This window comes from Panthera leo, chromosome F2 (genome assembly GCF_018350215.1).
Source record: "Panthera leo isolate Ple1 chromosome F2, P.leo_Ple1_pat1.1, whole genome shotgun sequence".
NCBI classification, from domain to species: domain Eukaryota; kingdom Metazoa; phylum Chordata; class Mammalia; order Carnivora; family Felidae; genus Panthera; species Panthera leo.
Window position 1 is genome coordinate 70,097,283 of NC_056695.1, and position 16,859 is coordinate 70,114,141.

General features: G+C 57.4%; 2 long non-coding RNA genes across 2 annotated transcripts in view; one reads left to right on the forward strand and one right to left on the reverse strand.

Annotated features, from left to right (window-relative positions):
• LOC122211184 overlaps positions 1-16,859 on the forward strand; it is a 273,720-nt gene that overhangs the window by 178,194 nt on the left and 78,667 nt on the right. The gene's annotated exons all lie outside the window — the stretch shown is intronic.
• LOC122211185 lies at positions 2,767-16,403 on the reverse strand. The gene is made up of 3 exons (XR_006198547.1): positions 14,921-16,403; positions 5,346-5,669; positions 2,767-3,196 (listed from the first exon to the last, which is right to left on the reverse strand). It is a non-coding gene; the product is annotated as an uncharacterized LOC122211185 (long non-coding RNA).

Genomic DNA, 16,859 nt, shown 5'->3' on the forward strand with positions numbered 1-16,859 from the left:
GGTTTAGAATCCAGTGAGCACAATTCTTGAATATTTAACAGTTGGCTTTTGTAAACCCAAATATGCTCACAAGCGATCACTTTCTTTTTTGGGGGGCGAGGGGAGGAAATTGGAAACCCATTACGCATCGTGGTCTGCGTGTCATTTTCATTTCCTGTGTCGCATTACCTCTTCCTAGACCAGCACATGCAGATTCACTTAGCTCATTTCCCTTGCATGGTGGGGTTTCTGTGAAGGCACACTCTGTTGCTTCTGAAGGTTCTTGGAAGAGCAGAATCATCCCACCAGGACAGGAGAAGGTGGCAGTGGTTCTTAGCGTTCGGGGAGCTTGGCTCCTGCAATACTTCCAAGTCTCGGATCACTTCCTTGGAGTTTATTCTAGCCTCTGGCCTCTTCTAAACATGTTATTCTAATAATCTGTAGACTAACCACCTCTGCTGCTCACACTTCACTCTCGCTCGTCTTCAGGTTCCATTGGGTAATTTGTTTTTCTTCTAGGGAGCCTTTCCTGATACTCCTCTCTTCCCCACACCTGGTCTCTGAGGTTGGCCAAAGTGCCTCTTCATGGTTCCTCAGAACCCAGGACGGCTCCCATCTATGATGGCGGTCGCCACACCTTATTATTTCCTGGGTGATGTCCACGGATTTCCTGTAGGGAAGCAGAGACGCTCTGCTAGGCAGAAGAGCCCTCCAGAAATGTCCACGCCCTGATCTCTGGGGCGATGCCTGGGAATATGTTACTTTACCTGGCGGAAGGGACTTTGCAGGTGGAATTCAGGTGGCTGATGAGTGGGCCCATGTGGAGGTTATTCTGGATGATGCAGAGAACTTTGATTGGGATCAGAGAGATGCCCCCGAGGAGGAGTCAGAGAGACTCCCAGAGTGAGGACGGTTTTGTGTGCCGCTCCTGACCGGAGGCAGAGGGGCAACCCCTGCTGACTGCCAGCAAGGGGACGGGTCCTCCCTCCTAACCCATAGGGGATCAAATTTGGCCAAGGGCATGGATGACTGAGATTGGAAGAGGGTCCTCCCCACGCCCCCCCCCCCCCCCCCCCCAGTTAGATCCCAGCCTAGTTAGAGCTGACACCGCAAACGCAGGGCCAGAGGACCCCGCTGAGCCAACCCGCACATCTGACCTACAGGCCAAGACTGCGTATGTGCCGTTGGAAACCACCATGTCTGTGGCTGTTTGTTACAGCAGCTGCAGAAAACTCACGCGGAGTCACAGCGCTTGGGAGCCCGGGTTCCAGGGCCTTCTGTTCCGACGTCCGGAATGTGGGCTTCTCCCCGGGAGACCCTCAAGTCCCTGATGTGTGTCTTTGTCCAGGCCCCAGCCAGGCTCTCCTGAGTGAAGCGTTTCCACCACTTGACACGCCGTTCGTCTCTCCCACCACCAAGAGTGGCCCCTTGGTGGATTTCCCACCCGCCACACCGTGGAGTTCAGCTCCCCATGTCAGACCCCCTGATGCTGCTTCCTGAGCCTCCTAGGGGGTCTCCCCGACTCCAGGCCTGCCTCCGCCCACCCGTCCTCCACACTGCTGCCCGATGCGCCTTCTGGGGCACGGCTTTGTTCGGATCCTTCGCTCCCTGGACGCAGGCCTCGCTGGGCGTCTTGTTTGCACTAAACCAAATGCAAACCTTCCAGCCAGGAATCCACACACTCTCAGCCTGCCTCAGGACCCCTTCTGTGCACCTACCTCCGACCCTCGCTGCGTGCGTGCTCCCGCTGTCCCAGGCCTGTAGGGCCTGGCTTGTGTGCCAGCACATCCCTGCAGCCTTGATGGCATCCCCAGAGGCACCGCCTCTGAGCCGTGTGATGCACGAGGCCGGTCCCCGCCGGACGGTGAATGCTGTAGTCGGGCCTTTCCCCTGTGGACGTGACACCCATCACTCGAGCTCGCCACCCAGCCGTGGGTTTCCAGAATGAAGGCGGGGGCCGGTAGGACCTGAGGGCCTGCCCGCCGTATTAGGCATAGTGCCCGCCGCTGCTCGTTAAAATACCTCCCACATGAGTGGACTCATTTTGCGCTATTTTACAGTCAGTGCCTCTAAGACCCTAAAACATCTCCGAAGTATTTTTACCACACTCTTTCCACGGCAGCATCTGTGTTTATAGGAGCTACTTAACAGTGAGTTTGAAGATGGCCCAAACATTGGTAAATCATACTTTACTATTTCCAACATAGTGTCGCTATCACCAGTTTCGTAACAGCTAACACGTGTTGTGTATTGATTGCCGTAAATTAGATTATTTACTACCTACGACACTGCTCTGAGTTGGACTAGTAGTAGTCACGTTCTGTGGATGAACAAATGGGCACAGAGAGGTAAAGCAGTTTACCCCAGGGCACGCAGCTGGTTAGTAGCAGAGACCAATTTCCCACCCAACCAGTTTGGCTCTAGAGCCCACAGCAGTGACCCCCCCTAGGCTGTGCCACCTGTCTCTATAGCTACCATTTTGTTCCATTTATCAGAGAACGACCCTTTGTCCCTGGGTGAATGTCATTGGCATTGTCGCTGGAGTTCACCGTACCATTTTATCACCTCACATGTGCAGCAGGGCTTAGCCGTTTTTTCAAGTGTGTTCATTTTTGAGAGAGAGAGAGAGAGAGAGGAAAAAAACCAAGCATGAGTGGGGGAGGGGCAGAGAGAGAGAACCCCCAAGCAGGCTCCATGCTGACAGTCCGGAGCCAGATGCGGGGCTCGAACTCACTAACCGAGAGATCACGACCTGAGCCAAAATCAAGAGTCGGACACCCAACCAGCTGAGCCACCCGGCCTCCCTAAGCCTTTACCGTTTTAAAGGGTTTCCTCCCCATTATCACGTTGAATAACCACAGGGATGTGGGGCTGGTGGCTGTGGCAAGAATGATCCCCATTTGTAGAGAAGTCCCAAGTGAAATGGCCGTGTGTGTGGTCGTAACCTCCCGGAACCCCAGAGTCCCAGACTCCCCAGGACTCCCCGTCCTCAGTCCGGTTTCCCTTCTCGCGCAAGGAGGACTCCCTCCACATGCTGTCACCACACCAGCGGACGGTAGTCCTAGGCCACCTGCGGTACCTGAGCAGGCCCCAGTTGTGAGTGCCGATATTTTCTGTAGAATCTCATTTTCGGTCTGTCGATTTTCCATTTGTGAGTTGTTATCCTCTGTCAGGATAGGGAGGCCCGTTTTTTTCTTTCTTCTCTTTTTTCCCCAAGCTGGGGAAACATGGAGTAGGAAGGGAAAAAAAAAAGAAACAAAACAAAACCCTTTCCTTATCCCATCCTAAGGAAGCTTGCCAAAGCGTGTGTCCTGTCCGCTCCTGGCTGGACGCCCGTCCCCATCCTCAAAAGCCACGTCCGCAGAGAACGTTCTGAGGAGCCAGAGCCGGCAGGGCGCAGCCCAGGGGCCTCCCTAGCAGCCCTGGGCATTGACTGCAGGCAGCTGACCCCTCCCCGGAATGTGCCTTCGAGAACATAGCATCCCTTTGGCTCCAGAACGCCCCTCTGCTGGGAAGCAGGATATTTCCTATTCCCAGTTTGACACATACCGCTCCCCCCCAACACCCCCACCCCCCATTACTGTTAATAACTACACAGGAAGTTCCTTTCCCTCCAGTAAAGACAGCCATTGCATTTTTCAGACTGGGTGTTGACGTTTTCTTTTGAGTCCCCAAGGGCTTTGACACAGGCGCATGAATCACACTTTAGAGAAGGCGAGAGATCAAGCTCTAGATTAGACAAGACTGCAGTTCAAATACGAGGCTGGTCCTTGGACCGGCTGTGTGGCCGTGAGCGAGTTGCTTAACCTCTCTGAGGCACCGTCAGTTCCTGGTCTGTGAAAGCAGGCTGGGGTCGGGGGGAGGACGCATAGCCCTAGCAAAGCTGTGGAGACTGAAGGAAAGGAGGTGCACAGAGCGGGCCCCCAGGGTAGCCGCCTTCCTCACGGCACCCCCTCTTAGATGGCGACTTGGCAGAAAGGGTCGTGGCAGCTGGCGTGAGGAGGTGGGCAGGAAAAACGAGAGGTAACGTGCGTAAGCCATTTCCTGTTGAAAAGGCATCGGAGAAAGGACTTCATGATGTTGACAGTTTGGCTCTGGTCCTGGGGCCACAAGGCAAGTTGAAGAACTTTCCTCCCATCTTTAAAGGACACTTAACAGGGGCGGCTGAGCGTCTGGTGGCCGGCAGCGGGACGGATGCTTCTGCGTCTCCGCAGCCAGAGGGCGAGAACGTGGGCCCCGGGGTCACATCGTCTGCCGACACACCTGGACTCCACAGCTTACCTGCTCTGGGACTTTGGACACTTGAACTTCCCTCTGCCTTGGTTTTCTCACCTGAGAAATATAAGCGATAAGAACATCCCCTGGCTCAAATGATTGAGAGGCCGAGATGCAGAAATCTTAAAACCAAGCAAAATCAAAAACCCTCAAAGTACGGTCCGGGGAGCGCCTGTATCACAGTCGCCTGGGGGCGTTGATTGAACAACATCGGCCCCCAAGCCCCAGCCCAGAACCGCCGACTCTGATGTTGGGTATCGGCTGGGATTCCTGTTTGGCCTTTTCTTTCTGGTCTCAACCCCGCAGAGACAGCAGAGCCGTGGACCCCGGGCAGGGCGGTCCCTAATCCCCAGCAAAATGAGGACATTTTGGGGTGGAGAGCGGGGGAGGACGATTCACGGGGAGACTGCTTGACCTTTGTCCTGGATTTCTCGAGCTGGGAAGCTCCCATTCTTTCTGGAGGAACTGCGTTCATTCACACACTCTTTCCCCCAAACGGGGCTGCCGTTTGATTCCAGCTGTTTAACTCCTTCCTACGGGCCCTCGTTGTGTGTCGGGTGAAGAAGAGGGTTTGGTCCCGAGCCCTGTGTTAGTTCTCAGCCTGCGAGCCCATTCTTGGGCGAAGCAGGTATTTCTGTACACTCACTGGGGCCACCCATACCCAAGATGCGCTGAAGTGTCCTCTGGTAGGTCCCAGCTCTGGCATCAGATCCAGTCTCTGGGTGTCACCAGTTGTGCGTGCCTGTCTCCGGTGCTTTGACACAAATAGCCCCCCAGGCCTTCATCCGTCCCCTGGATCTCTGAGGCTGGGCTTGATTACGTGACTGGCTTTGCCCAGCGCGAGCAGATACGGATAACGCTGCAAAGAGAGCGCCGAAGCAGCGTTTCTGTTTATGCCATTGGACCTCCATTGCCACCAAGAGAAGGACACTTCCGGGCTGGCCTTCTGGCTCCAGCCGAAGAATGAGAGACACCCAGAGCATACCCAAGATGCTCTCGTCTTCCTAGTTGACACCAGCCTGGTCCAGGGGACAGCCAGCCAACTCCCAGACCCCCGAGTGCGCCCCGCCAAGATCATCAGAGCCACCTACCTGGCCACCCGGACACTCAGACACTTGGTGTCTATGCCACTGAGCTTTGGTTGTCACACGGCATTGTTTTGGTGGTAGATACGATGGGAATATCAATACTAGCTATTAGGTGACTTGAATCCTGCCAGGGCAGGGGCTGCCTGTGGTATTGCTTGCGTTCCCTGGCACATCTCATTCGTGTCGAGTGGTTGAATGACCTGATAGGGAGAAGCCATTCGGAAACCCCGCCGTGAATCAGCATTCTGCCGGCTCCCTCCGCTTAGAACCTCTGATCGGCTGCGATCGCTACCATTCCCTCGTTGGTATGGAGCAGAGGCGCCAGACCTGCATAGAGGGAGACAGTGAATCAGAGAGAGAGCGTGCGTGTGCGTGTTAGGGAGTGGAGTAGCTCAAGCCCTAGTTTTACATAAGAGGATGAGGGGTAAGTAAGTCTCTGTTGATCTGCTGAGTACTTGGGGTCCCAAACCCAAAGGGAGCCTGTTCCGTTCCTCAGAAGGAAATCCATTTAACACAGGTATCAGTTTAAGAACTTTCCGTGGTCGAGAAGGGGGATAGCAGCCCCCCTGTTTTGGGCACCTGTGCCCACAGTCGGCACTTTTCGGCCATGCTCGCTGCATTCTCACTGTAGGACTCTCAGGGAGGAATTGCCCTGCCCATCTGAAAGATGAAGAAACAGCTCAGAGACATCGAATGAATTCCCAAGGCCACACCGCAAAGAAGGTAGTGACACAGACTTGAATGTCCAGCGCTGCCTGACAGCAAGGATAACCTTTTTTTTTTTAATGTTTATTTGTTTTTGACAGCGAGAGGGAGAGAGAGAGCGCGCACAAGTTGAAGAGGGGCAGAGAGAAGGAGACACAGGATCCGAAGCAGGCTCCAGGCTCTGTGTGGCTGGAACCCACGAGCCGGGAGATTAACACGTGAACCAGAGTGAGACACTTAAACTACTGAGCCACCCAGGTGCCCCAGGGACCACCTTTTTTAAACCACATGTCTGCAGAGATCTTAGCAGGCACGCGGGCTGAGCCCCTCGCCCTATCCATGAGGAAATCCCGCCAGAGCAGGAACCTGTTTGCCCAAGCTTTCACACTGTGAACAGGTTATCTGACACACCTTCTAGGGCCCGTGGCATGCCTGGATGGGGCCTCACGGGTCAGTGGCGTCACTGAAATGCCTTAACAGGTTTCCAGTGAAGGCATTAGCATTTCCAGGTGTCCACATCAGCTCCTTGAAATACACAGTAAGATGCACAGACGGCCAGAGCCACTGGGCATGTGCTGCTTTCGCCCCACTGAGAGGCTGCAGAGGGGAGCCCCTGCTCCGGGCCCCACTTGCCCACCGTCCTGCCGGCGTCCTGGGGAGTGAGAGGCCCCGGGCTCGGGTTTGCGCTGGCTGGGCAGCAGGAGGAGGGAGCGGTGGGCAGAAACACTGCTTGGCCAGCCGCCCCGGGCACCTGCTATCCTCCCGTGTTTGCTCAGTGAGTGGAGAGAGGAAGCAGGATGCTTTCCGTTGGGCCCTGGGCGTTCCGGGCCTTGGGGGCCAGCTGCTGGAGCTGGCAGCTTCTCTGAGGACCTGTCTCTTGCCCTCTCTGTACCTCCCTCTCTCAACTACCTGCCAGGCAGGTAATAATCCCGGCACGACCTAACGTGAGCCCGGGAGAAGGCAGGAGGCCTGGCTGGTGTGCACGGAACAAACACTGGCAAGGCGCCCAGGAGCTCTGCATCGAGCACCTTCGGCCCCCGGAGGGAGCGAGGCCCCCTCTGGCAGCATCCCAGCGCCTCCACAGTCCTGCTTCGCGCCATCCCAGCCCTTCTGCCACGTCAGAAAGTATCTGCTGGAGTTCTGGCAGGGCAGGGGCCTCCGGTGACACACTGCCTTCGATTAGACATTAGCAGTGATTGAAATGCACCCCGAGTTTCAGGACGGCTCCCTTCCCGTCAGAACCGTGTGAGAAACTGGTTCTGAGGCCATTTGTTACACAGAACGTTGCAGTTACCAGCACATTGGGAGCTTTATGGTCTGCAGAGCCTCGTGTATGTCCACGCACGTCCAGTCTCCCAGACCCTGGGAACGAAGTACTCCCAGCCCCGTTTTACAGGTGAAGTGCCTGAGGCCAGGAGAGCACGGGCGCCTCGTGGAGTCCTTACAGGTAGAAGGTGGCTGGAAGCCAGGTCTGCCCCCTAGAGACCCACACTTCCTTCTGAGTCACTCTTTGGCGTTTGGGTACTTTAAAAAAGACTTGGGTTGGGGCCCGGGTGGCTCCATCGGTCAAGCATCCGACTCTTTGTTTCTGCTCAGGTCACGATCTCCCGGTCATGAGTTTGAGCCCCACATCGGGTTCTGTGCTGACAGTGTGGAGCCTGCGTGGGATTCTCCCTCTCTTCCACTCTCTCTCTGCCCCTCCCCCACTTGTGCTCTGTCTTCCTCAAATAAATACACTTTAAAAAAATGTCAAAAGGCATGGGTTTCCTACCTGAGGCTGAGGGGTTGCACTCAAATAAGGTCAGAGTAGGAAGGAAGGAATCAGTATTTCCCTGAGCTGCTTCTCTGCTCTAGGCTCTGCTGTGTGACGTCTCCTTGAATCTTCTGAGGCAGGTTTTATTTGCTCCCATGTCACACCCAAGGCAGCTGGGGCTCCCAGAGGTGAATTGTCTTTCCCCAAGCCGCACAGCAAGTAGAGGCAGAAGGCGGAGGCAGGCTTCTCTGCCCCCAGAGGCTGGCCCTTCTTCTCAGTGTGCTTCCTTGGAAGGCCAGGGCTGGCTGGGGGGGGACGGGGGGACATGAGGAAGCAGGTGCATGTCCTCCTGGGAGGGCTGAGCGGCCCCCGGAGCTGCTCACGCTCTGCTCGTCCTTTTGAGGGAGAAGCTCAAACATCAGCCTTCTCCCTCCAGCCTCTCAGCCGCCCCCAGTCCAGAACCGGGGGTCTGTGGTTTGGAAGGAGAGACCTCGCGGTCCCCTGCTCCAGGACCTTCACCTACCAACCGAGGAGACAGTCCAGGGGGATGCGACAGCCCCTCCCACTTCCCAGGGGGGGCATCCCTGCCTCCCAGGCCTGTGCTCTGAGGCTCTTGTCCGGTCCTGCCACTCCTGGTCCCTCCCTGTTTCCCCTCGTCACCCTGAGGTCTCCTGCGGGTCACCTGCTGTGATCCTTGGTCACAGGCTGCGATGTGTGCATAGTACCCTTGGTTCCATTTACGTGTGGCTGTCCTCTCTGGGAAGAACACCGGGAAGAACAGTGGCCAGCTGTGACTGCGTCTTTGGAACCAGCTGGAAGTCGGGGCTCCCGATGGGTGGGGTCCCAGCTCCCTGCCTGTGCGGCTGAGGGCAAGCTGTGTACTGTCTCCCCCAGTCAAGCCACCACTTCCTTGCCCCGCTGTGTTCCCTTGCGACAGATACAATGGCTCCAAGGTGTTTGGGCGCTTAGAATATGCCAGCCTGTCTCACTGCACGTGGTGGTGACGCCCCTGGAGCCGGCAAGGTGCAGTTAGAGGAGCATCTCGCCGGGGACGGGAGTCCTACGCTACATCACGGGTTGGCCCCCACCTGCCAGCGTGCGGCTGTGCTTGGGTGCCAGTGACACTTGGGTGAACGCATACTGTGTGCCAGGCACTGAGGTTCAGGGGGTGAATCACATGCCCAAGGTCACAGCCAGTGATGGAGTTAGGAAGAGATCCCAGGCATTCTGTCCGTAGGTCCCCCGTGGGCACCCAACTGCTGTGCCGTGCAACGAGGCGCTGTCCTGTCTTCATCCCCGAGAGACCCTGGGATCCCGCCCACTCAGGCCTGTGGGAGCTGCAGGCGTGCAGGCTCACCGAGGCGGGACCCCGGTTGCTCTGGGTCATGGCTGGTCCCCGGCGCTCCTGAGCGTCTGGCCCATCGTGGGTGTTGGTCCACGGTAGGTAAGCAGAGCAATGAGTAAGCCAGTTCTCTGAAATGCACAGACGCCGGAGTCCTGTGGGTCCCTAATAGGCACCAGGGGCTTGCTCTAAGCCGGCCGCCCCCTGCCGAGGCCCGGCTTCCTTGTGGTACAGGGGCCACACCTGGGACCTCCCGCTGGCCTTGCAGCGCCGACTTCACCCGGCATGGCTCACCGCGGCCCTCCCTCGGCCGTCTCCCCTTTCCCGCCCTCTGTCCCGCCACGGGCTCCCGCCAGCCCAGCCCACGCAGCCTCCTTTTGTTCTCCCATCTCTGATTCAGGCGAGCCAGGCCAGCCCCCACCCCCCCCGCCCCCAGCGTGCTTTGCACACCCCTTTGAAGGCTTGGCAGTCAGCCAGGGGAGCTGGCCCGGGCACACACGGTCCGGGGCTGGTGCCAGAGCCCTGGCAGCCACTTCCCACCTTGCTGGCTCCACGGGCCCGCGCGCAGGGACGGCAGTGCCCGGATGTTTGCCTTGAGTGGCATGGACCTTCATCCGGAGCTGCTGGCTGGACTGTTCTCACGGCCCAGAGTCCTTTCTCAGGCCTGTCCCGTAGTGATGCCCTCAGTTTGGCCACAGAGGAGAGCATTCAGCAGGAACAGCCTGGTGGGGTCCTGAGCCTCTCCAAGGAGAGGCAGGACAGGGTAGGAGGAGAAGCACAGGCCTTGGCTGCAGGCACGTGTTGAGCGCCTCACTCTGCCGTCTCTAGCTGTGGGACTTACCTGCTTTGTGCCTCACTTTCCCCATCTGTAAACGGGAGAACAGAACACGTGGGTCGCACATGGCCGGTGAGGGGAACGGGGTACTCTGTGTTAGCACGTGACACGCATTCGGTAAACCGCTGCCCGAGCGGGTTGTCTTTCCTGCACTTGCTGAGAGCCTGTGAGCACCAGGGAGAGCGGGAGGCGATGCAGGAGTCCAGCGCGGTCTCCAGAGGCCTGGCCTGGTCCCCTGCACCATTGGGAGCCTGCTGCCGCCCCCCGCCCCCAGGATTACCCAGGTGCTTGGGGGACAGCGGACACCCCGACACTTGCCCGTGAAGGGCTTTGTGGTTCCCGAGGCCAACTCAGCAAGAAGGTGCCTTCCATGAGGACGGGGGCGTGTCCGCCTGCCTCACCAGGGTCGCCCCGGTACCTGCCGTGTGGGTGCCCCGTCAGTAGTCATTGAGTGAACGACCCACGGGAAGTCCACTTCCGTTCTGATCCCATTCCCCGTCCTAGAGTTCGGCGTGTCTCCCCGTGGGGGCCCTCATAGCTTGTGTGCCCTCAGGCCAGGACCGCGTCGGATTAGCTGTGTGTCCCTCGGCCCACGCGCGAGACCCGGCCCGGAGCAGGTGCTCGGTGAATGAATGCAGAATTGCAGATGCTGGCATCTCTGTGCTCTGGATTCGAGGCAGCGCCCTCGCCACAAAGCCTTTCTGAACTCTCTCGTCACCTACAGAGGTTAAGTTCCCCGGCCCCATCCGGTGGCCAGCGATCTGCCTGCCGCTGTTGGTCCGGGAGCAAGTTGGAAATCAGCCCCTGCCCGGCATACCTGGGGTTGGCACACCCGGGCTGTTCCAGAACAGACCTCCTGGCTGAGGCTAAAGTGACACCTGGAGTGGTTATGAGGCCAGACACCCCCTGTCTGTGAATCTCCCGGGCTGCTTGGCGGGTGGTGGGTGGCGGGCGGCTGGTGGGTCGCATGGGGGGGCCCTGGCACTGACGCTCGCTGTGTCAGCCTTCAGGAAGGGCTTGGATGCGTCAGGGGAGCCTGCCCAGCCGGGCACATTGTGGAAGACCAACGCTGCACACAGAAGCACAAATAACATGGAAACGACCAGGGAACTGGCAGAGAGAGCTTATCGGCCTGCTTCCTGCTTGTCGGTCCTGGGTTGGGAAGGCGGAGGGAGCATTCTGGCCTTGTGATGGCCTGCACGTTGCACGCGTCCCCCGGGGGAGTGGACACGGCACTGCCCTCAGCGTGAGGCAGGTCCTTTTATCCAAGTTCCAGCTTTCTCATACGTAAAATCGCTTTCACGGGGGCCAAACTCAGAGCCCTCGTGAGGATGAGATGAATTTGGGCACTTAAAGGGCCTGCGTGTGGTGGTCTAATTAGAGTAACGGCGGGAGCCCCAAGAGGGGCAGCTAACACGTACCGAGCCTCTCCCACGTGCCGGACGCTGTTCTGATTGCTCTGTGGGTATTAACTCATGTAATCATCATAGTGACCCCGTGAGCTAGGGAGGACTACCGTCTCCATTTTAGAAGATGAGAAAACTGAAGCTCCGAGACGCTAAGTAACTTTCCTAAGGTCACACAGCTACTGAGAAGCCCGTCTGAAATTCCAACCAGGCCCTCTGGCTGTGGAGCACGTGCGTATCACCACCTCCCTGCACATTTTTTCCTTCTACTCTTGAGGATTCCGTTTCCCTGTGGCTTAGGATGCTGATGACAACCAGGATGGTGGTGGCTGTGGTGGCGGTGGAGGGGTCAGTGATGACGACAGAGGGCCGTTTTGTGTAGTGACCCCGCTTCTTGCCGGAACTTCAAGCTCATTTGCATATGCAATCCTCAGAGCATCCCGGGAAGGGGAGGAGTTCTGAGATCTGAGGAGACCGAGCCTTACGAAGTGGCCACGACGAGCACAGGTGGCCTGTCCAAGGCCTGGAGCTGGGGAGCAGGGATGGGGGCAGGACGGTGGCTCCCGAACTGGACTTCAGGGCTTGGGCACAGAGCCACGGGAGCCTCCGCCTCACCCTGCCGGGGCCTGGCTGGGACAGAGATCCGGGGCTACAGCGTGGGGAGGGTGGAGAGGTCACCTCCACCCACGCCACCTCCCTGGACGTTGGCCTGCTCCCTCAGGAGGGTAGACTGAGACTCTGCGGTCAATCCAGTGGTGATCGGAGACAGTCTCATGAAGGTGCCGGGACCACGGCTCCCATGCGTTGAGAGCGAACCTTTGTGTGTCTCAGGTAACCTCCACCGTGGTCCTAGGAGGTCGTAGTATCACTGTCTCTGTACAGATCGCACTTAAGATGTGTGGCCCCGGGGATGCCGAGTAACAAACAACAGCAGCATCTCCGTGCCTTCCGACGGTAAGCGCTTGCTGTTTGCGCGTCTGGGCTGGTTGGCCAGGCGGCTCTGCTGATCTCTGCTGGGCTCCTCCCCGCGTCGGGGCTGAGCTGCGCTTGGCCGGTCTAGTTTTTCTGGGGTGTCCGCGTGTCTCAGCTCTACTCTGTGTGTGTCTCTCATGTCCCGGGCCTAGCAGACTAGCCCGGGAAGGTCCTTCTGAACTCGAACACTTCACTTAAGGGGGTCAGTGCTGTGATTCCCGAGGCTTCTCGGAGCTGGGGCACCTTCTCAAGGTTGTACCGCCAAGAAGTGGCTCAGCCACGGTTGGAATGTCCTCAGCCCGTTCCCCATGTGTGTGCGTGCATGTATGTGTGTATGAAAGAGCCCAAAGTCATGCCCTGGTCTGATTTAGGAGAAACACAGCCAGTTCTCAGACACAGTGTTTCTGGGAGGCTGGGAGCTGGGAGAAAAAGAAGCGATAGGATGGAAAACCAGTGACCCCTTCCTTCGGGGGGTGGAGAGAGCCTCCTGCTTCCCACCAGCCTCCCTGTGGGCGGCCACTCCCGAGGCTCCGCTGTGGTGGATGATTCCTCTTGAGACCCCAGCGTCTTCAGACTTCACTGGGCCTTCTCCAATGTCAGCGTCAAGGAGAAGCGAGGCCCTTCAGCTGTGAATTAGCCGCAGCACCAGGCTGAGGCCTTGCCGGTTACATTTCCAACCTTGGGGATTGAAACCAAGTCAGAGCTCCGATTTTGAAAATGGCCTCGAGGTCACGAATCCTTTGTTGTAAGGTCAGAGCTCCTCTTCCTCCTTCTCTGCACCCCCTTCGCCTGCGGCAGAGCCCCGAGGGGTAAAGATGCCGGATGTGGTCTTTGACCTCTGTCTCCGAGGCTCTTCCCTAAAGGGCACTGTTCTCCACTCCCCGCCTTGGACCCCTCGCCATGCTTTGCCTGCTTTCGCAGACCAACAGGGCACAACTGAGGGTGGTTGCTGGAAGCAGGATTGCGAGGCTGGCAGCCACCCGCTTTGCCGGCTCGTCTCCCCGGCACCGGGAAGTCTTACCATCTGCACCTCTTTTTGCCCTGACCTTGGGCCTCATGAAGGCCGAGTGCACAGCCTTGAGCGGGGAAGACAGAAACAGGAGACGCTCCTCCTCCTCTTCCTCCTTCTCCTTCTCCCCCTCCTTCTCTCCACTCCGTACATAGTCTGTGCCAAACCTCAACTCAGGTATTTCTTTTTGCCAGTGAGCTAAAGGCTTATAAAGAGGATGCCTTCTCTGTGCAAGAACTAGTGTGTTCTTCCTCCTGGAAAACTCCCCTTCATCCTTCTGCACCTCGCAGCAGAGCCCGCTCTTCCATGAGACTGTCTTCACCCCTGCAGCTGGAGTGGCCGACCTCCAGTCAGGACCACGGCATCACCAGGGGCTCTTTCCAGTCCAGATGGCACTTACGGCACTGTTCGGGTTTATCCGTGCGTGCGTGTCCACCAAGCCCTCTGAAGGCAGTGACTGTGGCTCCCGTGTTCATCTCTGCGTCCCCAGTGCCTGCCGCAGTGCCCAGCACGTGCGGAAGTAAACTTGGCACTCAGAGTGGCTACGCGAACGTGACCGTAACCGGGATACCCTCCGTTCAGCAGAGGGCTGGGGCTCCGCATCCCTCAGCTGTGGGCTGGAAGCTGGAAAGCCCTATGTCGCATCATGTAGACAAAGCCTGTGGCTCCATGTACACAGTCTGACCTGCATGCCTGACAAATGTGTGCCCAAGCGGAAAGAGCCCAACCTTAGAATTTGACAGACTCAGGTTTCAGTCCTCTCTCTGCCTTTTCCGAGCTGATGACTTTTGCCTCATGCCTCTGTTTCCCCACCTGTAAAATGCACACAGACACAAACAGTTTCTTGTGCCTAATTTCCTAAGACGATCGGAGACGATGTTTGCAAAGCCCCGGCGAGAGCAGTAGCTGTTACTGTGATGGTCTTTTCTCTGAGAAGGAACCATTCTTGCAGTCTCTTGGCGAGGGGGCCGCCGGAGCTTTTGTGGCGAGGGTGCAGTCACCTGGAGGCTTCGCCGGTGCTGTTTACTCCCTCGCAGTAAAAGTGCCTTCGTCACAACACAGCAGTGCGCCAGCTGGCTCCTCTAGCCCTGCCTGGATTCCCAGGAAATCCGCAGGAAAGGAGCTGCCTGCTGCCTGCTGGCCGGCTGTGCAGGCAGCAGTAGCTGTGGGAACACACGGGGACAGGAAAACAAACACATCGCGCACCGGGGATTCCATCCTCGAGCCAGTAAGGTGCTGACACCTTGCAGTTTATGTGTTCCCAGTAGACACATACCTGCCAGTGAAGCCTTCTCTCACTCTCGCACTTGTGGGGGGCTCAGGGATGGTGTATGACTTTTAGGATTGTGATCCCACCCTGGGCCCCTCCCCTTTTCTTCCCCGCGTTCCCTTCTCTTGTATTTGCTGGGCACTCACTGTCTGGTGGGCACCGTGCTGTGTGCTGGGGATATGAGGAAGAGTGACGTGGTCCAGGGAAAGACAAGTCACCCCTCGCGGTTGGATCAATGGCAGCCCCCCCCCCCCCACAAAACCAAAGATCTCCACGTCCTAATCACCTGAACCTGTGGCTGTCACCTTGCATGGCAGAAGGGACTTTGCAGATGTGATTAAGTTAAGCGTCTTGGGATGAGATTATCCTGCTGTATCAGGAGGACCTAATGTAATCTTAAGTGTCCTTCTAGGAGAGGGAGGTAGAGGGAGATTTGACCCCGTGACCATGGAAACAGGATGAAGTGATGCATCCAGGAGCCGAGGAATGCCCGCAGCCTCTAGAAATGGAAGAAGAAAGGAACATTCTTTCCCTCGGAGCCTCCAGAAGGAACCAGCTTTGCTGACATCCGGATTTTGGCACCTTATAACTTATTTTGATCTCCTGGCCTTCGGAACTATAACAGAATGAATTTGTGTTGTTTTAAGCCACGGAGTGGTCGTAATTCGTTACAGCAGCAACAGGAAACTAACACAACAGGTCATTGCTGACTTGTGTGATGAGGGTTAACGCTGCTCTTCTCTGGTGATGAAGGAGCCCACGTGCCTCTGTGGTTCAGGGCAAAATCCCTAGAGTCCCAATGTCCTGCTTCAAGGCAGTTTCCACCTTTTATTGCTTGAGGGACCTTTCGGCACATCGCGTTTCCAAGCTTCTTGTCCCTGCCCCGCGCCTCCTCCTTCGTCAGCAGGACACCGGATGCCGGAGAGGCGCTCGGGCCGCCCAAGTGCGGGGCCACGGCCGGAGAGGCTTCGGGCTGCGCCTTTTGATAGGGGACGTTAGGACCGGTAGTAGTTGCGTATTTTCTACGACTGGTCACTGGCCCCTGATCCTCCAGAGACCACACGCCAGTCATCACAGGGCGAGAGCACAGTGTGTGGAGCCGCCCTAGGCCATCCCGGCGTCCTGGGTTCGCGCTCCTTCCCTGGGACATCTGGCTTGGATGCTGCTCCGCTTTGTTGGTGGCAGACCCTCTACTGGGATTCTCACTCGACAACAGGCTGCCTGGACCCCTTTCCTCACATCTGAGTCAGCCCTGCCGTTACCAGGGGTCAGCGGCTGGAGGGGCCGAGGCTGCTCAGAACCAAGCACTTCCGGGGGAGGGGCTAAGGCTGCTCAGAACCAAGCACTTCCGGAGGGAGGGGCTAAGCCTGCTCAGAACCAAGCACTTCCGCGGGCCCTGTGGCGGCCACAGTCCTGAGAAGTTGGAGCCCTTGTGCCCAGGTTACAGATTATACTCCCATCTGTCTGTAGGGCTGTGACTGGGTGACACTACTCTCTCCTTTAGTCCCGCATAGACGTTCAGGGGCGAGAGGTCGTTCTCGCTGCTTGCACGTGGGAACACTGAGGAGCAGAGAGGCCGAGCTGCCTGTGGGCACTCTTCTGTGTAAGACGTGATCCCAGATGGGATTCTGGAATTTACACTCTTGTTTCATAGTAGGTTCTGGGGAGACAGGAAGGGTTCGCTCTGATTTGCTGGTAGGGTATCCCCCCTCCCCAACACTGGAAATACGTTTGCCTTTGTTACTGTGTTGGTGTCACAGTCTGTTTGCATTTCTTGAAGCCTTGTCAGCGGAAGGGTTGGAAAATGAGCGGGCAGCCTGGACGCATCAAGGGCATAAGATGAGTTCATCCAGAGGGTAGACCTTGATGTTCTCGGCATAGTATCAGCTGGGTTAAAGGGCGCATGAAGAGAGGGAGCCCCTGGCCATCCCACATTCTCGGTCCTGTCGGAGAAACCCAGATCCTTCATCACGTGACTCACACGATGCTCCCGAGAGGTGACGACGGGCTGTATCTGTGTTCACCTCGGAGCGTGAGATCTGGGGTTGCAGTGAAGTTCTCTTGGCCGGTGGAAGAGGGCGAGTCTGCTCAAGGGCGGAGAAGGCACCAGGTGGTTCAGGTCACATCCACTCTGTCCAGAGCCTATCCGGGGGCTTCCCCACAGGCTGTCCCACTACGCCCCCTCCCCATCTTGGGCAGACTTTTCACCCGTTTCTCAGGTGAAG